The sequence below is a fragment of the Petaurus breviceps genome, unplaced genomic scaffold, assembly GCF_028583685.1.
Source record: "Petaurus breviceps papuanus isolate PSGF00001 unplaced genomic scaffold, PetGlider_PUasm1.0 90617, whole genome shotgun sequence".
In the NCBI taxonomy this organism is placed as follows: Eukaryota; Metazoa; Chordata; class Mammalia; order Diprotodontia; family Petauridae; genus Petaurus; species Petaurus breviceps.
Genome location: NW_027187287.1, coordinates 4,881,575 through 4,905,954, shown reverse-complemented (window position 1 = coordinate 4,905,954; position 24,380 = coordinate 4,881,575). Strand labels below are relative to the sequence as shown.

The 24,380-nt window shown below is 36.1% G+C and overlaps 1 protein-coding gene across 2 annotated transcripts in view; it reads left to right on the top strand.

The window, feature by feature from the left end:
- The window catches only part of RPTOR (regulatory associated protein of MTOR complex 1), a 528,996-nt gene that overhangs the window by 110,938 nt on the left and 393,678 nt on the right, over nucleotides 1-24,380 (top strand). The window lies entirely within an intron of this gene.

Below are 24,380 nucleotides of genomic sequence, written 5' to 3'. Positions count from 1 at the left end.
TTCTGAAAAAACTTTTTACAAAGCACTAAACACCTATTCCTGTTAAAATCATTAAAAAGCATTTGAATCAACTTGCCTTAATGTGTAAGCAATTTCTATTTAAAATGAAGGGCCAGTATTATGTGTAATGGGTAAATGCTAGAGACCTTTCTAAGAAGAATAAGTATAAAGTAAGAATGTTCATTATCACCACTTATTTAATGTAGTTCTAGATATTTGATAATCTACTATTATTTGATATAGTCCTAACTAAAGCAGTGTGAGAAGGAAAAAACTAAGGAATAAACATAGGCAAAAAGGAAACAAAACTTAGTTTTTTCAGATGAAATGATGGTCTATGTAGAAAACCCTAAAGATATAACTAAAAATTAATTGAAACAATGAAGTACCTGAATATACTATAAACCCAAATATATTATAAATTCAAATGATCTGCTTTTCGGTATACTCTCACCAAAATCCATCCCTCTATCTAATTTCAAATTAGGTTTAGATAAATACTTTATACCATGTGCCAAAATAAACTACAATTACAGATATTACTTAGATATATGCAATCATGCTGTGTTTTCTAGAAGCAGAGAAGGAAATAGTTTTTTTACAACTATGGATTGGGGAAGAATTCATGACCAAACAAGAAATAGAAAAGATCAGAGAAGATGGAATAGGAAGTTTTGATTATGTGAAAGAAAAAAAATTGCATTAGCAAAACTGAGTTAAAATTAAAAGAAAAATAGTTAATTTAAGGGAAAAGAGTTTTGCAGAAAGACCCTCTGACAAAAGCCTCATTTCCAAGATATGTGCAGAGCTATTTCAAATTTATAAGAAATATAGCTATTCCCCCTTGTATAAATTGTTAGATATATAAATAGGCAGTCAAAAAATTTGTTCAGTATTTTATTTTTCATTAGTTATATATAAAGTTTTTAACATTCGTTTTTAAATTTTTGAGTTCCAAATTCTTTACTTGTCCTCCCTACCTCCCTCCCAATCAGAAGGCATGCAATTTGATATGGGTTCATACATGTGTAATCATGCAAAACATTTCTATAATAGTCATATTGTGAAAGAAAACGGGCCAAGAAAAAATAAACCTCAAAAAAAAAAAAAGCAAATAAAGTATGCTTCAGTCTGTATTCAGACACTATCAGTTCTTTCTCAGGGGATGTATAACATTTTTCATTATAAGTCTTTCAGAGTTGTCTTGGGTCATTGTTTTGCTGAGAATAGCTAAGTTATTCACAGTAGATCATCTTATAGTGTTGCTTTTACTTTGTATATAGTACATTTCACTTTGCATTATCTCATGTAAGTCTTTCCAGGTTTTTCTGAGAGCGTCTTGTTCATCATCCCTTCTAAAAAAATTAATTAATTTTTAGTTTTTAACATTCGATTTTATAAGATTCTGAGTTCTAAATTTTTCCTTCTCCCTCCCCTTTCCCCTCTTCCTGACAGCATGCAATCTGATATTGGTTATACTTGTACAATCACATTAAACATATTTCTAAAAATAACCCCATATTTCCACATTAGTCATGTTGTAAACAAGAATCAGAACCTAAGGGGAAAACCACATGAAAGAAAAAACAACAGCAACAAAAAGAGAAAACAGTATGCTTTGATCTGCATTCAAACTCCACAGTTCTTTCTCTGAATGTGGATAGCATTTTCCATCTTTAGTCTTTTGGAATTATTTTAGATTATTGCATTGCTGAGAAGAGCTGAGTCTATCAAGGTTGGTCATTGAATATTTGTTGCTGTGTACAATATTCTCCTGATTTTGTACACTTCACTCAGCATCAGTTCATTCAAGTCTTTCTAAGTTTTCCTGAAATCCACCTGCTCATCATTTCTTATGGAATACTTTTTTTTTTTCCCATCACGAATAGTGGAAATACCACACTTAGGCCCTAATAGCTCAGTCATTAACTCTGAGGAGCTTATAAAGTGGATAAAAAGGCATTAAGTAAAAGCAAAGCAACTGTATCAAATCAATTTATTTCTGTATTGCATTACATTCATATAAAAATGGGCATCCCCTCAATTTCAAATTCTTTGCATAAACAGGCAGTTCTTAAAGAAATTTAAGCTCTTAACAGCTATAAGAAAAATCCCCCAAATAACTATTAAGTACAAATTAAAGCAGCTTCAGTTCTATCTCATATCTGTCAGATTGACAAATCTAGCCAAAAATGAAAATCACAAATAAAAACTTTTTTTTTTTTGTAGAAAAAAACTGGAAATTAAGGGGGTGCCTATCATAGCCTATCAGCTATTGGAGAATAGCTGAACAAATTATATTATATATGTGCAATAGAATATTATTGCATCACAAGAAATAACTGAAAGGATGGTTCCAAGTTAATTGAATTGCTTCAAGATGAAGTGAGTAGAACTAGGAAAATTCTTTATACAAATAAAAGCAGCATTTTTTTTTTTTAAGTAATTGGGGTTAAGTATCTTGCTCAAGGTTATATGGCCAGTTATTTGTGGGTGTGGTGCTAAGTATCTGAGCCCGGATTCAATTCCAGGTCATCCTGACTCTGGGGCCGGTACTCTTACTCACTGTGCCACCTGGCTTCCCCTAAGCAACTGGGCTTAAATAACTTGCTCAAGGTTACACAGCCAGGTGTTTCTGGGTGGGTGTTAAGTGTCTGAGCCCGGATTCGATCCCAGGTCATCCTGACTCTGGGGTCGGTGCTCTTACTCACTGTGCTACCTGGCTGCCCCAGCAGCATTTTTTTTAAGACCGTATACACAATGCTAAACAACAAATTCTGGTCAGCACAATGACCAACCATGATTCTAGAAGCATTATGAGAAAGTACTTTCTTTTTCCATTGGAGGGATAGTTGTAGGAGTGATAGGATTGCAAAAAATGAAATAAAGAAAAGTGAAATCATTGAAGTATTTTTTAAAGAGTGTTCAAAAGACAGAACAGAAAACAAAAAGAAAGCGAGAAGGAAACAGGAAATTAGGAAAATGTTGAAAGTTACATATCCAGGTTATTTTCTATTTGTTGTTGTTGAGTTGTTTGAGTTGTGTCCAACTCTTCATGACCCCATTTGGGGTTTTCTTGGCAAAGATGCTGGAATGGTTTGCCATTTCCTTCTCCAGCTCATTTTACAAATGAGGAAACCAAGGCAAGCAGGGTTAAGTGACTTACCCAAGGTCACACAGCTAGTAAGAATCTGAGGCCAGTTTTGATCTCAGGAAGATGAACTTTCCTGATTCTAGGCCTTCTATGCACTATGGCACCACTTAGCTGCCCCTATTTTATTTTATATACTATACTTAAAAGCTAGATTGTGCATCTCATGACCTTCTCATACGTTTTCCATTTACCTAAATGCAATCAGACTTCATGGATGCACTCTCGCAGTAAACACTGGCATCTTATCGACTATGTCATTGTAAGGAGAAGAGACAGATAAGATGTGAGAATGATGAAGGCAATGTGTGGTGCAGAGAGCTGGACTGATCATAGACTTATCCTTTCCAAGCCAAATATTTGCATTCATCGAAAGTGGTGCCCCCAAGGCAAAATGACTACTAGAAGTATTAATCTCAACAAATTAGACCTCTTCTCTGAAAGGTAACAGTTTGTTGCTAATTCGGAATGAAAGTTGAGCCAACACACAATTGACGACTGTGGCACAGAGAAGGGATAGCCAGCTTTCAGAAATCTGGTGTACAGCACTGCATTTGCTTATCTGGGTCAGAACACTTGCAAACACCAAGACTGTTTTGATGAAAATGATGTGGAAATTCAAAAACTGCTAAATGAAAAAGGAGAGCTCCACAGGATTTACCAGCAGGATAGTTCATCCCTCTCTAAGAAGGCAGCATTTAATTCCTTCAAAAGTAAAGTACAAGCAAAGTTTAGAGAGACACAGGATTCCTGACTCAGTAAGAAGGCAGATGAAATTCAATTTTATGCTAATAGTAACAATCCAGAGTGCTTTTATGATACCCTGAAGGTTATTTATGGGCCTAACAATCCAGAGTGCTTTTATGATACCCTGAAGGTTATTTATGGGCCAGAGACCTATGGTGCATCTCAACTACTCAGTGCTGATGGAGCCATATTGATTAGTGATAAGGATATGATCCTAGAGAGATGGTCTGAACACTTCCATATTATTCTCAATAGACCATCTTCAATCAGTCCTGAGGCCATTGACCACTGAAGTTAGATTGAAGTCAATCCCTCCCTAGATGAAGTTCTAACTGAAGAAGAGGTTTTGAATGCCATTAGTCTCCTTTCATGTGGCAAAGTTCCTAGTGCTGATTCTATTCCAGCTGAGTTTTACAATGTAGGGGTCTATCACTCATACAAAAGCTGACTGGATTTTCCAGGTTATATGGCAAGAGGAAGTTATCCCCAGGAGTTCAAGGGTGCCTCCATTGTCCATCTCTATAAAACTGTCCTGTGTCAGTCACAGGGGAGATCTCTCTCTTAGTTATTGCTGGCAGGATCCTTGCCAGAGTTCTCCTTAATAGACCAATCCGTCACCTGGAAGATGGTCATCTACCTGAGAGCCAATGTGGCTTCAGAAAGGATTAAGGAACAGTTGATAGGGTGTTTGCTGGCTGAGAACTCCAGGAGAAATACCAGGAGAACAGAGATCTGTGCACAAGGTTTGTAGATCTGACCAAGGCATTTGATACTGTTAGTTGTTTGGTTGCCCCAAGAAGCTTATCAGCATTGTACTTCAATTTCATGACAGCATGTTTGTCTAAGTTCTAGATAATGAACAATGCTCTTTTGCCTTCCCAATCACCAGTGGAGTGAAACAAGGCTATGTGCTTGCTTCTGTTCTTTTTAGCATGCTGTTTTCAGCCATGTTGTCAAAAGCTTTCAGTGAGCATCAAGGTCATTTACCACACTGATGATAAACTCTTCAGTTCTTCAGTCATCTTTCAATTCTACAAGCCAAGACCAAAGTGGAGGGAGTGTTGGTGCATGATTTTCTGTTTGTAGATGATTGTGCACTCAGTGCAGTCCCTGAAGCTGAGCTCCAGCAAAGTATGTATCAGTTCTCTGATGCTTGTGCTAATTTTGGCCTAACAGTTAACACCAAGAAAACACAGGTGCTCCATTAGCCACCACCACACCATCTATGCTGGAACCATTGGTTACAATGAACTGAAGGTCTGCAGAGCCGCTGTGCTGACCTCATTGCTGTATGCCTGTGAAACCTGGACAGTCTACCATTGCCATGCCAGGAAACTGAATCACTTCCATTTTAATTATCTTAGGAAGCTTCTGAAGATCATCTGGCAGGATAAAGTACCAGCCACTGAGGTCCTTACTTGAACTAATCTGCCGAGCATTCAAACTCTGCTTCAGAGAGCACAATTCTGATGGGCTAGCTGCATTGTTCAAATGCAAAATATATGCTTGCCAAAAGACTGTTTTATGGAAAGCTCACACAGGGCAAGCATTCACATGGTCAGAAGAAGCGATACAAGGACACTTTCAAGATCTGCCTCAAGACTTTTGAAATTGATTGTGTCACATGGGAGACACTGGCACAGGATCACTCAGCATGGCTTGCACACATCACAGAAAATGCTGTTCTCTTTGAGCAAAGCAGAACTGAAACAGCGCAAAGGAAATGCAGGATGCTCAAATTTGGAGAATCCATCCCAGATGTTCACATAGACTACTTGTGCCTGACCTGTGGTAGAGCATTCTGAGCTCATATTGGTCTGATCAGCCAGAGTTGGACACATTGAAGCTTGGCTTTAGCAGAGTGATGTCATTTTGGTCCTCTTTGAGAATAAAGGACAACAACCAACCAACTGTAAGCCCCCTGAAGTTTCATATATTATCTATTTCACAGAGAAATGCCCACTTTTTTATGATCATAGAACATTAAATTAATGTTAAAATGATTATCAAGTTATAAACTTAGGCCTCTGAGGTCCATGTGATTCCCTTTTCTTAAAGCTTAAGCTTTAGGGAGTTTATTTTAGATGAAATGTTAGGAGTATAATCACAATTGCTCAGAGGTCCTAGTTACCTAAAATCCACACATTTTTTTGGCAGAGATTTGGCTCCTTGCCTTGACTTACTTTTATATCTCTTGCCAGTTAATCTTGAGCCTCTTTATGCTCAAGCCAAATTCAGGTTGCTGGAAATTTGAGTAGTGAAGTAGTTGATTATATTACAGTGTTTATGAATTGACAGGTACCAGCCAGAGTATTTGGTGAAAGAGCAGTCTTTTTTCTTGGAACTTCTTTCAGTCCTTTAGTAGGTAAGTACAATTGGTGACATCTTTCAATTCTAACATTTTAGTAATGTTTGCCATATGGCAGTGAGATGTGGAATACTACTATCTTTGAGTAGCCAAACATGCATGTTGCATAGAGGTCAATGGAGATGCACATGTCAGGTATGAGCAGGAATAGTGAATGACGAACAAGGAACGACAAAGAAAAAGTGGAGTAAAGGATGTCATCAAAGATTTGTGTTTTAAGAAGAGAAGGTGGGACTCCACTAGTCCTGATATTGGGAAAAAGCAGAGAGATCTATAGGATGAGCACAGCTGTTAGGACTGGAAAATTGATGATATCCCAGATCTTCAAGCATCTTAATTCCTTTGGAAAAGTAAACTATTTTCTAAGCAGACACAGAGCCTTACTAAAACTTTTTACTTTGGGTAACTCTGTTCTGTACTTTTTCCTCCAAGTCCCAATTTAACCCATTAAAGGTACCCTCATCATCTGCCCTCTCATCTTATATTCTATTCACATAGAAAGTCACTTGTGTCACCATGATATTGTGGGAGAAGCACTGAATTTGGAGGCAGAAGTACCAACATTCAAATCTCAGCCATATCCTGCATGATCTTGGGGACATCACTTATTTTCTCTGGGCCTCAGTTTCCTACTCTGAGTGACCTCTAAAGTCTTTCAGGTCTAAATTTATAATCCTGATGTCTTCTTTGCCTCTCATTTATTATATTCCACTTTCTTTTTCACTGGCTCTGTTTTCCTCTCTAAAGGTCAGTCACTAAACATTTATTAAGTGCGTACTATGTGCCAGGCAGTGTCAGTGCTGGGAATACAAATACAAATAAAAACATAGTCCTTGCCTTTAAGTAGCTTACAATCTAATGGGAGAAAATAACATAAAAAAGGAAGCTGAAAAGGTAGGGGGGAAGGTTGGGAATGTAGGAGAACATATTTAATGTGAGGGAATGATAGATAGATAGTCAAAATGTAAGATAAGTTCAAATGATTTAAAAAAAACCAGTGTAACTGGTAGGAAATGAGAGGGGACTGTGCTGAAAGCTCCTAGCCCTACCCTCCAGTCGGAGACTACTGGATGTGAACAGGTAGATTCAGTCTTACAGCATAATGAGATTTCTTAGTGACAAGTTTCCTGGGGGAGGACGTCCAAAAGCAGTATAGACGTTTGGAAATGGGGGAGAAACACTGTGCCCGAAAAGGGTCCCCAGGTTGAGCTTAGTTTACTCTGTTTATGTGTTTGTGACAAACTGCAAAGGAGGACACATAGCCAAAGGGAAAACCACATGCTGGATGGCACCCAATTTACATAATTCAGTATCTGGTGTGAAGTTCCTGTAGCATATGCTCATTAAATTTGTATGAAATTATAGAAATTATCATGCTATCGTTTGGGGGTTAATGGTTACATCTGTAGAATAATTTTATTTAACTCCTCATTGCGCAGACTAGCTAGTCCATTCATGCCCAACATAATTGTCTTTACATTTCATCTGACCTTAAGAGCACTTCGAGCCCTCCTATGTGTTTTCCTTTTGCCAGCGTGACAGTTGTATAGTACATTGTGTTCAGGGAGAATTCTGATTTGTGCTTCTTCGCCTAGAATGGATAGATGAGAACAATTTGTTCTAATGACCCTGAAGACAGCTCAAAGCAGGTGCTGTAGAGTGCTCAGAGCTTGGTCAGATACTGAAGATGCTCTGCAAACTGGGCCATAGCCAATTGTCTTGACTTTTATGTCGCCACTGGACTTCAGTGGCTCTGGAAGAGTGAGGCTGACCACTATGTTCAATTCTGTCTCACTTAAATCCAATTCATGTGCAAGTTAAGACATCACCTTGTGATGTTATAGGCCTCTTCAAAGTGAAGGATGAAAAGCAATAGCCTGAAGTTCTTGTTTCATCCCTGTCTTCTCTTTCACTTGTCTTTATCTGCCCCCAAAGGTCAAAGTATTCATGATGACTTCCTTGAGAGTACTTGAATGAGAGAGCTGTTTTTAAATAATCCTTCTGGTCTATTGCACTTGCCATTGTGCGTTACCTATGTAAACTGTGAAAGGTTGTCTTGTCATCTTGTTGCAGTCACTTAGAATAATTTAGTACTGTGGCCCATCCAATCTTTTTTGTTTTTAGGTAAAACACCGTTCAACATTTTATTAAGCTGTATAGCTTCTTTAAATCAAGTTGATTTAAACTTGGTCCAGAAGATTGGATTTAATTGTGCATGTTTCTCCCCTGTTAAAAGTTCATTCTTCTTATTGTTATTACCTTAGAGTATATTCCTCTTTATTTAGAGATACATATGTTTGATGTTGTTTCATTTAATTAGTGAGTTATTTTGTTTAATAATAATAGCTAGCATTAATAAAGTATTTTAAGTTTTGTAAAACACTGTACTGTGTTATCCTCACTGAATTTTTGTAGCAATCATGTGAGGTCAGTATTATTATTTTTTATAATATATTTTATTGATATCTTTTTTTTAAAGTAGTTTTCCCAAGTATCCCTCCTCTTACTCTCCCAGAAAGTTATCACATATAACAAATAGTATTTTTCAAGACAGAAAAAAGAAAAAGAAGTGGAACAAATCAGCATAAGTGCTCAGTACATTGAAAAAGTGAAAATAGGCAAAGTTGTGGACCCCTTGCTTTGCAAAGAAGTTGTATTTTCTTTTGAGCTTTGTTCTTGATAATTTTGCAACTTTCACTTAAAAATTTTTTTGGGGGGGGTGGTTGTTTCCAGTTACATTGTATAATCATTGAATATATGGGTTCCTTAGCTCTGCTTACTTCACTTTCCATTATATAGATCTTTCTTTGTTTTTCTGTATTCATCATATTCATTTTTTCTTACAGCACGGAAATATTTATTCATCCATTCCCCAGTTAATGCGTATCTACTTTGTTTATAGTTCTTCACTATTATAAAAAAATAATTGCATAAATATCAGGACACATATGGGGACTTATTTTCTTTTTAAAAATACATTTGTCAGGGTGGGTAGGTGGTGCAGTGAATAGAGCACCGGCCCTGGAGTCAGGAGGACCTGAGTTCAAATTTGGCCTCAGTCACTTAACATTTAACTAGCCATATGACCTTGGGCAAGTCACTTAACCCCAATTGCCTCTCCAAAAAGCAAAACAAACAAACAAAAAATACATTTGTCATACAATGTTTTTCTTATCAGTGGCCTCCTTGGGGTATAAGAATCTCTTGGTCAAAAGATATGGGCAATTTTAATCACTTTATTTGCACAATTTCAAATTGCTCTCCCAAATGGTCATACTGATTCACAACTCCACTAACAATGCTCTAGTGTACCTATCTCCTCATAAACCCTCCAACATTAACCATTCCCATCTTTTGTCATCCATGCTAATTTCAAGGTATGAGATGAAACCTCAGAGGTGTTTTAGTTTGTAGTTTTATTATTAGTGATTTGGAGCATTCTTTCATTTGGATGCTAATACTTTATAATTCTTTTAAGAACTGTTTGTTGCATTGTTTGGCTACTTATATATTGGGAAATGGCTTAGATCAGGTTATAATATATATACACACATATACACATGTAAATAGATATTTTTATATGCATTCATATCATATATCATATATCATATCTATCTGTCCTTAAATATCTTGGATACCAAACTTTTATATGAAAAATTTGATACAAAGTTTTTTTTCTCATTTGACCTCTTCTTTTCTTATTAATTTGGTTTGTGCAGAAGTTTTTCAAGTTCATGTCATCAAAGTTATCTATTTTGCTATTTAATTGCCTCAATCCCTTGTTTGGTTAATAATATATCACCTACTCATAGCTGTGAGGGGGTCTATCATCTACTTCTCTTCTACTTTATTAAAGTATGATATTTAATCTTGATGCTATGTATCCATTTAGGATCTATTTTGAAGTATGGTATATCAGAGGCATGACTGTTAATGTCAACATTCTTTTAGTTCAGTTTAGGTTTGATATTGGGACACGATGAGACCCTTGTAAATCATTGAACATTTAACATAAGGAGGTTTACTTTGCTGTACCACAGCAAAGATACACAGCAAGGATATAGTAGTTCTTAGTTTCTCTAGATGAGGCTCCCCTCTTCTTCATATGGAAATGTGTCTAGTCTGCATGGCAGGATAACATTGCCTGTATGTGCTTCAGAAATCCATAGTGTCCAAGGAGGCCTAGATTCTAAGTGGTTGGAACTTTTTATGTCTTTAAATGTTAGGGAAGCCAATGTTTATCAAGTCTTTGGAAGAGTTTTGTTCTAGGTTTGCCCCATATTGGTTAAGGGGGTGTAGGTGTACGATTGGAAGAAGAAGCTGGGAAGCTAGGGCTAATCACATAGGCCATTTAGATCCAGGGGACAGCTTTGTCTTTTTTTAGGTTCCCTCTACCTCCTGGGTTATGGGTGGGTGTGATGAAGCTGCTTTGGGGACATATGGGTCTTATCACATTTGTAAAGTGTTGATTTAAGCCTAATTCCTGCCAGACTGCTTTCTAGTTTTCTCAGTAGTTTTCATCAGAAAGGAAGTTCTTTCCTAAATAATTTATTTTCCATTTTTTCTCAATAGCCACAGAGGTATTAAATTCCATTGTTTCTGACTCTCCTGTGTTTCATTGATTTACCTCTGTATTTTTTTTAACTAATACCAGATGGTTTTGATGTTAATTTATATTTAGTAATTGGAGCTTTGGAAGTGCTTTTCCCCTTTCTTCTGGTAGGTGCTATTATTATTATCATTATTGTTGTTATTTCCATTTTACATGTGAGAAATCTGAGCCACATGACTTGCACAGAATTACTCAGCTTATATCTCTGTTTTTCACACAGACCTGACTTGCTGATATATAGAGGAAATTCATTAGTCTCACTTAACCTGGCAGTATTGCCAATTGCAGTATTCCCCTAAGAGTACTGGACTTTGAATCAGGAAGACCTGGGTTTGAATATGACATAACCAAGAACAAGTGATAGGATAACAAATTTATAGCTATGTGGGACTTTAGAGATGAACCAGCAGAACACCCTCTTTAGGCAGCTGAAGAAACAGACTCAGAGATGTTAGGTGATTTGTCCAGGATTGTTGTTTGTCCTTCATTTTTGAGGAGGACCAGTGACATCATGAGGTCGTGCCTTGACTCTTCTGTGAATTGGATTTAAGTGAGGTAGAGTTGCACAAAGTTGTTGTCCTCAACACTGGCAAGACAAAAATGAAGATTACTGGTGATGGCCTGGGATACAGTGAATGACTTTGGCATTTTCGATGCTTGACCAAGCTCTAAGCACTCTGCTTTACATGCTTCAGTTGCCTTCATGGTTGTTGGAACATATTATTCTCATATGCCTGTTCTGTTGGGCAAAGTCTTCACCTTCTTGGGATAGACATCCCCCTAACTCATTGATGGATTTGAGGCCTTTCAGTTACCCTCACTTGACCTGGTGTAGTACATCTGCTGAGTTGGTTTACAAGGTTGTGGCTGCTGCACATACATGCCACAGTTTCCTGAGGCCACAGGTGAGGGTCGAGTGCCAGGTGGACACCAAAGGTGGATGAGCAGCCCTCACACCAGAGGTGCTAGTCTTCTCTGAACACCCCCTACACTGCTCTCCAGGACTACATAGGTGCTGAGTGTCAGAAAGGATGACTAATCAACTCAAAACTGCCCCTCTAAAACACTTCGTCTCTCACTGCCCCTAAGTAACCAAGACAAGTTACAGAGGTCTTGTGCTGTACCTGTGGAAAGAATGATCAATCAGCATCAGCATCTTTAACATTATTTAGTATTATAAAGTTTGCAGATCACTGTCATATGATCACAGATGAGGAAACTGAGGATAGAATGAAATCAGAGGCCCAGGCTTCCCCCACTCCAAACAAACAAACAAACAAACAAACAAAAACAAACCCAGTCTTTATTATCATAAAACATTCTCAAGTGGAGTTTCTCTTACATAAGACCTGCTGACATAGAGTAGGTTTCCCTTTTTAATTCATTTCATTTGAACAAATATCTATTAAGCACACATTTTGAACCAAGGCAATGTCTTAGGTGCTGGGAACACAAAGACAAAAATGAAAAATAGATTCTGTTTTCAAGAAATATAGATCCTCAGTTAGTGGATCTTTCAGGCTATGATGGAATACTGTTGAGAAACTTCTCTTTTTCTTTCTACTTTCCCCCCTTCTTTATTTATTTTACTTTCCTAGATCTAGTACATCTGTAACTATCCTATTCTTTACCTTTTTGAAAATTTACAGTTTTAGGGAGAGGTTATAAGGATGTAACCCTGAGGAAACAGACTTGTTGAGAAGCAAAATTACTGTTGAGGTCTATAATCTCTAGTTTTCATGTATTCTAGAGTTATTCTTAGTTTGGAAACTGACTGTAAGCATTTCTTTGTTGGGCTGAGGAGCCAACTAATACTTAAGTCCTGAGTGCAGTTGGTTGGAGTAGTCTCCTTTTCAAATAATTTGTAGACAACTATGACAACTCCACAAAAAAGAGGACCAAAGTTATATAAACATATTGTCTCAAAAGTTTGCAGAGCACTATCATATGATAGTGCTTATATATGTAAGATATAACTTAATAATTACAAGGTATAATTCCTTAGTGGCATCTTTGAATTTTAGCTTTTTATTATAATTAAAAATATTTTAATTGAGAAAATTCTTAATGTTAAATCTATTATGTTCATTATGCACATGTAATTAAAAAAAAATCCATTCACTATATGGAGTCTTGATGAATGAATGGAGTATGGAAGGAATCAGACTTGTTCTACCTGATCTGGGAAATCAGAGTAGGTAGCAGTTAGGGAGGATCAGATGAGCACATTGCATAATGTGAAAACTGGTAACAATTAGAGCTATAGAAAAGGGGAATGAGTTGCTTTGGAATCATTCATCTATGACAACCTTTCATCACAGGCTGAATCGTGACTTGTCAAGGATATTGGAGAGGATTCCTACCCAGGTAGACTGGGTAACTTCTGAGCTTCCCTCTATTTCTAAAATGCTCTAACTCTATATAGAATTATGAAAAAAAGATTTGTACATTTTTCTTTCTAAAGATTATGAGGCATATCTCTTGTTTTAAACAATTGAAAGGAAAGACCACTTTTGTAGTATTGCAACTTATCCTTTCATTCTTGTCTGTAAATTTTCTTCCGTTCTCTGTAGACTCTTTGTACATTCTTTCTTCATTTTACATGATTTCCTAACAGTCAAGGTTCTGTCATTTCTCTTTAGCCCTTTTTTGATTCTAACTCAATCTAATGCAGATTTTAGTTTTCCCCTAAACCAGGCTTCTCCTTATGAGGTCCCTTATTGAGTTGTTTCACATCTGACTAGCTGTATCCTCTATAAGTTCAACTTGATTAACTTAAGCTATCTTATATTCAATACTAGTAATGCAGTGGGACTCACCAAAGCCCAGTCTAACAGCTGTTTCTTTTATTTGACTTTTGACTTTCATTGTCAGCATAAAGGCATGAAAGTTTCAGTGGTCATTGTGTGTTTGCAAACACAACTCAAACCACAAATAATAAGTTTGTTGTTCATTCGTTTCAGTTGTGTCCACCTCTGTGACCCCATTTAGGGCTTTCTTGGCAAAGATACTGGAGTAGTTTACTATTTCCTTCTCCAGCTAATTTTACAGATGAGGAAACTGAAGCAAACAGGTGAATTGCCCAGAGTCACATAGCTAATAAATGTCTGAAGGCCAGATTTGAACTGTGCTAATTAGTAACCACCTTAGTAGAGAGAGAAAGGTAGGTGGCACAGTAGATAGAGTGCTGGGCCTTGAGTGAGGAAGACCTGAATTCAAATGCAGTCTTAGATACATGCAAGTTGTATAACCTAGGGCAAATCACCTAACTTCTGCTTGCCTCAGTTTCCTCAGCTATAAAATATGGAACATGATAGCATCTACCAGGGTTGTCATTAGCATCAAATAAGATAGTATTTGTAAAACATTAGCATAGTGCCTGGAATGTAGTCAGTGCTATATGAATGTTAGTTATCATCATTGTCATTATTATCATCATTATTATGGAGGCATTGGATCATAGTATTATGCTATGCTCTCCTCGAGAGCAGGATGTGGTTTCTGTCTTTTGCTTTGACTAGTAGCATAAATTTAGATCTGGAAAGGGCTTTAGACATCTGACCTTTTCCTTTTACAGCTAAGAAACCTGGGGCAGAAGAAAGGTTAAATAAATGATTTGCTCATGGCCACACAGCCAATAGGTGTCAGAGGCACAAAGGTCTTTCTGAAGCAGTGTCTAGTTTTTGTTTTTGTTTTTTTCCCATTACTCTGTGCTGGATTTTCATTCAGTTAAATTATACTTGGAATAAAAGTAATTGTAATTTGTCTTGGATCTAATCTAATTAATCTAATAGTTTAAAATTTGGGGGCTATATAACTACAAATACTCTAAAAATATGAACCATTGGTAGATAGAGTACCAGGCCTGGAGTCAGGAAGATTCATCTTCCTGAATTCAAATCTTGCCTCAAACACTTAATAGCTGTGTCATCCTGGGCAAGTCGCTTAATCCTGCTTGCCTCAGGTTCCTCATCTGTAAAATCTGGAGAACAAAATGGCAAACCACTCCAGTATGGAGCCAAGAAAAAAAACCATTCCAGCCAAGAAAACCCCAAATGGGGTCATGAAGAGTTGGACACAACTGAAAACAACTGAACAACAGACATCCATGATACTCTGAGTTGTTGTAGGAATTTTTATGGAATGAAGATGTAGTCTGTGGCATCAAGAAGTTTATAATCTCAGGAAGGGATAATAAGACTGATGAATTTAGAGCTCGCAGTCTAATAGGGGAGACACCATGCCAATGACTATGTAAAAACAAGATATATACAGTATAATTTAGAGATAATCTCAGAAAGGAGCCACTAAGATTAAGAAGGAACTAGAATGCCTTCTTGTAGAAGGTGGGAATTAATTTATATTTATCATTTTTTATGCTTCTCTTGATTCCTAGGTTTTAATGTAATATTTTCTATTTGTTTAAATAAGGAATGCTCAAAAGTCTTCTATTTCATTAAATATTTATTTCCCCCCTGTAGGATTATAACATTTTGCAGGATATGTTATTTTTGACTGTAATCCTAGCTCCTTTGTCTTCCAGAAAATCTTATTCCAAACCCTCACATTTTATTGATATCTTGTTTTATTTCATAGCCATTTTTATATCCTTGTCTCCTTCTCATTTCTCCTATGTGAACTCTCCTTTGTATCAAAGAATAATAGTAAGCAAAATGAATAGGTACGATGTTTCAATATGCCACTCCCAGAGTCCCCTACCTCCCTCCTAAAATGAAAGAGGTGGATTATAGGACATGCTTAATAAATTTTTTTCTTTTTCTTTTTCCTTTTTGGAGGGCATTTGGGGTTAAGTGACTTGCTTGGTCACAAGGCTAGTTTTTTTTGGTGTGTGTTAAGTGTCTGAGACCGGATTTGAATTCAGGTCCTCCTGACTCACTGCGCCAGCTAGCTGCCTCTTAATAAATTTTTATTGATTGAATTCAGTATTGTTTTCTTTTTTAATTACTGTTACCTTGAATAACTTCAAGTTGACACCAGTTGACACCAGTCAATCAATGAATAAGTACCTATTAGGGGTACTACATGCCAAGCACTGTGCTTGGCAGTGAGAATACAAATAGAAAAATAAGACTATCTAATAATGAAGGCACTTACATTGGAAATGAGGAATTGTTGGGTCATACAATATATTCACTGATGAGTTGGTATAGGATATATATACAAAATAATTACACAGGGATTTGTTTTAACTAATATTTATTAAATAATTGTCTTATGTAGTCCAATGAATTTTATTTTATATATTTAAAAATCATTTCAAGAAGAGGTCTGTAACAGTTAGCTATTTTCTAAAAGAATCCTTGACATAGGAAATCCATGCTGTAGTGGATTCTTGGTCACATTTCTTCTTTTGTGTACAAGATCGTGAAATAAATAGATTTAGAGATTTTTGTTTGTTATTAAATCTGAATATTCCTTAAAAGACATAGAGTGTTACTTAAGTGGTAGGGGGTGAGGGATGACTAGAATTTTGTTCATGAAGTTTGACCATTTCAAGATCAAAGTTCCTGGACTATGCAATATTTATCTAGTTTTTGATTGTGTAAAATAGAAGCTTGGGGGCTTATTATTCTTCCTTCCTTATAATAAAAAGCAGCAAATTCTAATCAGTTTGGCAAAAATAATTCTGCTTTTTCTTTTAAGAAATCAAATTAGAGAAAAATCATTGTCAGGCATAGGTTGACTGTGTATTCCAGGTACTACATGTGCAGTTTCCTCCCCAACTCCCTTCTTTTTAAGAGGATAGTAATTATAAAGCTTGATGATTTTGGTGGGTATGAGTAGTAATTTCTGCAGAAAAGATATGTCCAAGAATACATTTATAGTTGGTGTCAAAAGAAAAAGATGCAATTGAAACTGCTTATAATGTGACTTTTTTTTAAAGGGAAGTGGGGCTTAAAAATTTTATTGAATGAAAAAAAACCTGGGAGGAGGCAAAAAAAAAAAAACAGTCCTGTTATAATTCAGATTAATAAATGCTTCAGGTCAAGATGAGCACAGTATCCATTTGTCTTCAGATGGACCAGATATTTTACAAATAAGCTGGCATCATTTTCTTACCACAGATATAATGTTCAGAATACTGATTTGATGTGTATGCTTCTTTGCCAAGCTTCAGAGGGATCAAAAGTGCTCATCTTCTCCCTCTTTTGTCTCTTATCTCCCTCCCTCCCTTCATGAAAATGTTTTATCTTTATTTGAAGTAAAATCAGTTCAGAAGCTTGAGGCAACTACTTTGAATGGTCACCTCTTGCCCATTTTTACGTTCATTCCTTGATGATGCTGTGTCCCCTCTCATTTGTATGTCTTTGATTTGTTTTCTGAAGTTTCATTCTTAAGAATTGCCTGTCATCCTAATTAAAAGGTATGTTGGCTTTCCACTTCAAAGTCTCAAAGGTTCCTAAAAAGTTACAAGTTAGGCCTGAAAGCTAATTGAACACACAACCTAATTACTAGGTTACATTCAAATCACTGCTCTAATTTATTTCTGAACAGCTTTTTTTCTTTTAGAATGATACCAAATAATAGGAACTTTTAGTCGCCCATTCACCCTAAAGTCAATGTCCTCTTTCTGTTTTCCATTTGTGTTGTGTGTGTGTGTGTGTGTTTTAAACCTGTTTTAGGTATCTAACCTTGGAGAACCCATTCAATTTTGGGGGGGAAATGATAATTTTTGGTAATTTAAGCCTTTTAGGAATAGTATTACATTTTGGTTCTGCTTGAAATATACATTTAATGTAAAGTTTGTCTTCTTAAGTTATATAGAATATGGGCATGCCTCTAAAGCCTTCAAATTTGATGTACCTCAGTTGGTATATATGAATGCAGGATTACATCTTAAAACTTCATTTTTCCTTGGCCAAGGATAGAAATGGTCACATAGAGGAGAATGAGGTGGACTTGTAGATTGTGTCAGTAGAACCCATGAGGATCTCTGACAGTAGAAGATAAAAGAGAAGTAGAGATTAAGAAGAGGCTTTGGGACGAGGTAGTTCTGCTGATAGGCTAGATGAACATTCTAATGAGGGAAGGGATCCTATACTAACTAGCAGGGAGGAACCCGTCAGAGATCCCAAAGGGTTATATGCTTATATATTGTGTGTTTTACTATTCTATCAGGGAGGTTTTTTCTTAATTGTTTTAACTGTAAGAAGAGATTAGATAGAGCTTTGCCTACAGACTAGTTTATGTAGCATTTACTACGTGCTAAGTACTATGCTAAATACTTTACAATTATTATCTCATTTGATCAACAACTCTGGGAGATAAGTGTTATTATTATCTTCATTTTACAGATGACGAAATTAAGACAGACAAAGGTTAAATAACTTATTTAGGGTTGTGCTGCTAATAATGTTAGAGCCTGAATTTGAACACAGAACTTCCTGACTCCAAACCTGGTACTCCATCTATTGCCTTCCTTTGGTTTCCTTCCATATTTTAAGTGTGACTGTTCTGAGTTGCATTTTTCAGAAATAAGATTCGGAATTGATTAGCTCTATTATCTTATTCTTTTATTATTTCATTCTCTCCCCAGCTGGTCAATAAATTCCAGTGGCTCCCTGTCACTTTGAGTATCAAATATAAAATCTGATATTCAAAGCACTTAATAAACTTTGCATACCCCTGCCTACCTCCCCACATATTCATCATCATCAGGGTCATCCAATGACACTGGTCTCCTTGCTATTCCTTTACAGAAGACACTCCCATCTCTCCCAGCATCCCTAGGGTGGCTGCCAACACAGGTTCTTAGATCTGCTTTTCTAAAGGAAAGCAACTCAAAATGGGTTAACAATCTTGCTTTAATCAATCAAATATATTATTTACCTTGTTCAGGGAAAAAAAAGTCAGCACCCCGAACGTCAGAGTATACAGACAGAAACATTTCAAGCAGACAGGCCTCCAACTGTCCAACTGTTGCATCCATATCAAATCACAGTTACCAGAGAGGGAAGCATCAACATCTGGGTTTTTCAAAGTCAGGGGACTCTCAACAGCTACCCAGAGTCTCATCTGGTCAAATCACACAACACTTCTCAAAGTGAGCCCCAAAACAAAGTCTTACATCAGGGATTCTCCTTCTCCTGGGAGAAGTCTTCTCCTGAGTCAGAGAATGTAACAATCCTCTTGACCCGCTGCCCAATCACAAAGCACCAAGGTGTGGGCATTCCTGAAAAACAAGCTTCCCACCACAGGCTCCAGGTGCACTTAACCTAGGGGCAGGGAAGATCTTAAACACTTACATTCCTATAACATCTGTTGACTCAGGGCATTTTCAGTGGATATCCCCCTCCTAACTGGAATGCTCTCACTCATTTTCTCTATCTCTGACTTCCTTCCAGTCTCAGCTAAAATCCCATCTTCTGTAGGAAGTCTTTCATGATTCCTCTTCATTGTAGTGCTTTTCCTCTGTGGCTTATTTTCAACTTATCCTCTTTATAAGCATTTTTATACATAGTTGTTTGCATGTTGTTTCTTCAGTTTTATTATGATCTCCTTGAGAGCATGGATTGTTCTTTTTCCTTCTCTTCCTATGCCCTCCATTTATCACTGTTGTGTATGTGTATGTTTATGTATATTTATATGCACACACATGCTTTGCTAATTACTATTACCAATGAGGTCAATTGGGGGAGGATTTTATTAGACTTTTTTTTACAAAAAGTTGGTATAGGAGTATAAACAACCAGGTTTTTTTTTTAATTTGTGAAAATCTTTAGATTTTTTCATGTTAAATTCTTTATTGCTGTCTTTAGTTTTTATATCATCTACATTTCTTTGGGGACAAATTTGGCAATTACAATTTCATAGTAATCAATTTCAGCTGTTTTGTTGTTCTTTACGCTGTTTAGCATTGTATAAATTGTTTTTCTGGTTCTACTTATTTAACTTTGCATGAGCTCATGTAATTATTTATATGCTTTTTATTCGTTATAGTAATTTCTTATGGTATTGCAATATCCCATTACATTCATGAATCACAGCTTATTTATTTATTTTTATTTTGTTTTTTATTATTTTGTTTTGCTTTTTGGAAGGGAAGGTAGGGCAATTGGGGTTAAGTTACTTGCCCAAGGTCACCTGGCTAGTTTTATGTTAAGTGTCTGAGGTCAGATTTGAACTCAGGTCCTCCTCACTATAGGGCCGGTCTCTATTCACTGTGCCACTTAGCCGCCCCAACTGTTTATTTCTCAGCAGAAAGAAGGCTTACTCTTAATTTTTACTTTGATACCAAGTTTCTTATCTTTCAGAGGAAGTTAGAGCTATGCTTGTGAGGTAAATACTGCTCTAACTGTTCTATTTGAATAGTAGTCATAGACTTAACACTGGAAGAGAAAGATCTTAGAGGGCATCTAGTCCAATGATATCTTAAAATGTAAAAAAAATTTTTTCCTGTTTTTATGACTTTGACAGACATCAATAAATACCAACATTTTCATATACATAAAATAGGAAAAGAAAACTGCAAATTTTTATGACATAAAACTTGTACTATTTTGTTTTTTTCTTTGGTACATTTCAAATTTAGTAGTTTTGACATCACTCTGCTTATCTATGTTCCATTCTGAATTCCTCCTTTTTTGCTGCTAAATAGAAGTATGTATAGAATGGTTTTACACACATTTATTTACATATATCTAATGTTAGCCAACTCCAGGGAGGGTTGTTTTATTTCTTAAGTTCAGAAGAAGATAAATTTAAAAATTCATTGATGCTTTTTCTTGTTTCTGTTATCTTGAGTACCTAATCTGTTCAGCTATTGGACATAAATTTTAAAGTACCAATCATCATTTCCTCTGAGATTTTTGATTCTTATCCTCTAAATGAATTTTGTTAGGATTTTTTTCTCCTTCTCTAAAATAACTCCATTGATAATTCAATTGATTTGTCACAGTAAATTAATTTAGGAAGTACTGTCATTGTATTAAATAGGCTTGGCCTGACCATGAGTAATTAATAACTCACCAGTCATTTAGGTTTACCATTACTTCTGTAAAGAGCGCTTTGTACTTGCTTTAATATAATTTCTGATTGCCTTGGTAGGTAGATCAGATGTTTTATGTATTCTGTAGTTATTTTTTATCACATTTCTTTTTCTGTCTCTTCCTGCTTGCTTAATTTTGGGTGGTGGTTAAGGTTAATTTTTGTGTATCTATTTTATATACTTTCACTACTTTTTCTACTTTACTAAAGTTATTAAAAATTTCTTTGATAACTCTTTTCTAAACAAACCATCTTGTCATCTGCTAAAAGAAATTTTTTTTTTCCTTATCTGAGGCACCTTGTTATGGCAGAGCATTGGATCTGGAGTCAGAAAGGTCCAAATCCTTCCCTATGCCAGCTGTGTGATCTCAGGCAAATCATTTAACTAAGGTTTCCTTAGGGGACTTATACCTTGATGACTTTTAAGATCCTTTGCAGCCCCAGATTTATGATACTATTCTTATTCTCTCCATTTCATTTCTTAATATCCTGCAGTCTGACTTTCCTGTATGACAGTTCCTTTCCTGTTCTTCCCCTTTCACCAAAGTATTTCATTAGAGAACCTCGATGTCCATATAACCAAAACTATTGGAGTTATCTATCCTCTGATCTTTCTGAAGCTCTAGACACTGTAGATCAGACTTCTATTTTGTAAAATTTTTGGCTTCTATGAGAATGTGTTTATTATGAGTCTTTTTCTTACTTTTTTTTTTTTTTTTTTGCTTTTTGGAGGGCAATTGGGGTCAAGTAAAGTGCCCAAGGTCGCACAGCTAGTTTTTGTGTTTAGTGTCTGAGGCCAGATTTGAATTCAGGTTCTCCTGATTCCAGGACTGGTGCCCCACTTTCTTTCTTTCATTCTTTTTTTTTTTTTTTTGCTTTTTAGAGGGCAATTGGGGTTAAGTGACTTGCCCAAGGTCACTTGGCTAGTAAGTGTGTCAAGTGTCTGAGGCTGGATTTGAACTCAGGTCCTCCTGACTCCAGGGCTGGTGCTCTATTCACTGTGCACCTAGTCACCCCCACTTTTTTCTTTCTTAATGGCTCCTTTTTGACTTCCAAATGAGGGCAGTTGTCCAAGGCTCAGTTATTAGACTTTTCATTGTGGTTTTTCTGCCTGATTTTAGAAACCTCTTCCAACTCTAATGGATTAGCCATCAACTTTTGGTATCATATTTGAATTCTTGGTAGAATAGTCAGATTACTTATAGAAAGAACACTGGATTTAGAATCAGGGGATCGGAGTTAGAATTTTGGCTCTTCTATTTTTCTGTTTTGGGAGCTAGTAACCTGTGGGTCAGGTCAGTCTCTTGCCCATTTCCTATTATGTGGATTCTATTGTGTGGTAAGTTGGAGACCACATACTTACATGTTAAAGAAAAATCGTGATGAACTTTATTTAAGAATATGTTATCCTGAGAAAGCTCTGCCTTAGGCCCCTTATCTCCTCATTAGTGATTCCTCCTTATTAACACCCTGGGAAACCTCAGCTCTTGGGGTCCCCTTCTCCTATCATATTGAGTTTTCCCCAAATTGCATGCCACCCCTCTTTCCCTAGTTCCCCCCACTCCCTAGCTCTCCAGCACTCCCATCCTATATACATTGTTTTCTCTCATTTGATTGTAAGCTCCTTAAGGATAGATTCTGTCTTGTTTGCTTTTATTTCAGTCCCTAGAGTGTTATAGCGCCTGAGTGCTTAATAAATGCTCATTCTAGGTATTTTTGTATATATGTATGTATGTATCTTTATCTCAAACTACCCATCTACTAATCTGATCTAATCTTGTATCTACCTATGTGGGTGGAGGGGTGCACCCAAAATGAATTAAGGGCTGCTAGTTCCATTTTACGTGAGTGACATTTTCCATCAGACCTCAGATATATGCAAACATTTAATAACCAGTTCAATAGGGTGGCAAACAGAAAATCCAGTGGCTCACTTCCTGTGAGTGCACATGGGAATATCAATTTTGTTCTTCTAGCTTGACAACCATGACCTGTAATCTTCCTTAAAACTGCCTTTACTGGTGTACTTGTATATCTTAGATACACACACAACCACATCCATAGATATATACAGACATTCAAAGAAGTCACAGTTGATGTAGGATTGAGGATATAGTTTTAGCACTAAGGATAAAGCTTTGTCTTCATTTTAGAAATTAACTGTTCAGTTAAGATGTGATAGCTCTGCTTTTGCAACTGGTTTTGCTTGTCTTTGAAGGTTATCCATACTCTGGCTCCAACTGGTCTTGTAGAAGTTACTTTAGATTTCAGGGCCTTATTTTCCTTACCTCTAAAACATGGTGGAGGGACTAGATAAGATTATTAAATTCAATAATCATTTACTAAGGACAGTGCTAATTTCTGGGCATATAATCCATTTGTCTTCAAGAAATTAAAATCTCTTGGATAGCTATGATATAAACACAGAAAAATACAACAAAATTAAAGGGTCCTCATTATATAAGTTGATGAACATTTGATTTCATTGGGGAAGGCCAGTGGTTCTCAATGTTTTTTGTTCCATGAACCCCCCAGGGTAACAATATACTATTCATGATATTTTTATATTTATTCATTAAATGTTTAAGTAACTACAATGATTAAATTTTATATAATTATAAAATTTATTCTAACTACAAATATGATTGTGAATTATAATTATGAAACCTATAAAACTATTATAAATATTTTATGTAGGACATTCTGTAAGAATTAAAAAAAGTAATCTAGCAAGACATCATATACTTACTATTATCTACATGATTTCATATTAAATTTCTTTATTTTACCAATATTTGAATATAATCTCTTTTAGTAAAATAAGTTACAACTTGGAAGATGTTTAACAACATAATAATCATATATAAATTTAATTTTGGTTCTGGAGGTTTTTTTTCAAAATTTTATTTTAGACTCAGATGCTAGAACACAAATAGAGAATAGCAAGAAACAAAAACATATCAAATACTGGAACTTAAATCCAAAGTTAGAAAGAAAAAATAAGCATGTCATGTGCAATTGCAGAATATAAGAGAATATTCAAAACATGTAACAATAGATTTTCATTTCAAGAAAGCCTATATTATAAATAATACTCATTGTCTTGAGAATTGTCTGTCTTTGTGTCCTTGTGAGTTTTCTTTTGTTCTCTGCTGTGCACTTTTTTACTTTGTTCTTTTTTCCCTTCCCCCCAGAAGGCTACAGTAAAGTTTAGATATGTTTGTCTGTAGCTGTAGATACACACACACACACACATATGCACATACATGTGTAGATATATACTTTCCCAAACCTATTCTACTCCTGATCTTGATTTTTTATGTATGATTATGTCTCTTGTTTCCTATCCCTCCAGCCTCCTCTACTTTACCTCTACTAACTACCTTGCCCTCCTATAACTTACCTACCCGCCCCCCCCCAAGGATCCCTCCCCTATCTTCCCATTCCCATAAATCTAAACACCCTTCTATACCCCTGTTTTACCTATTCCCTCA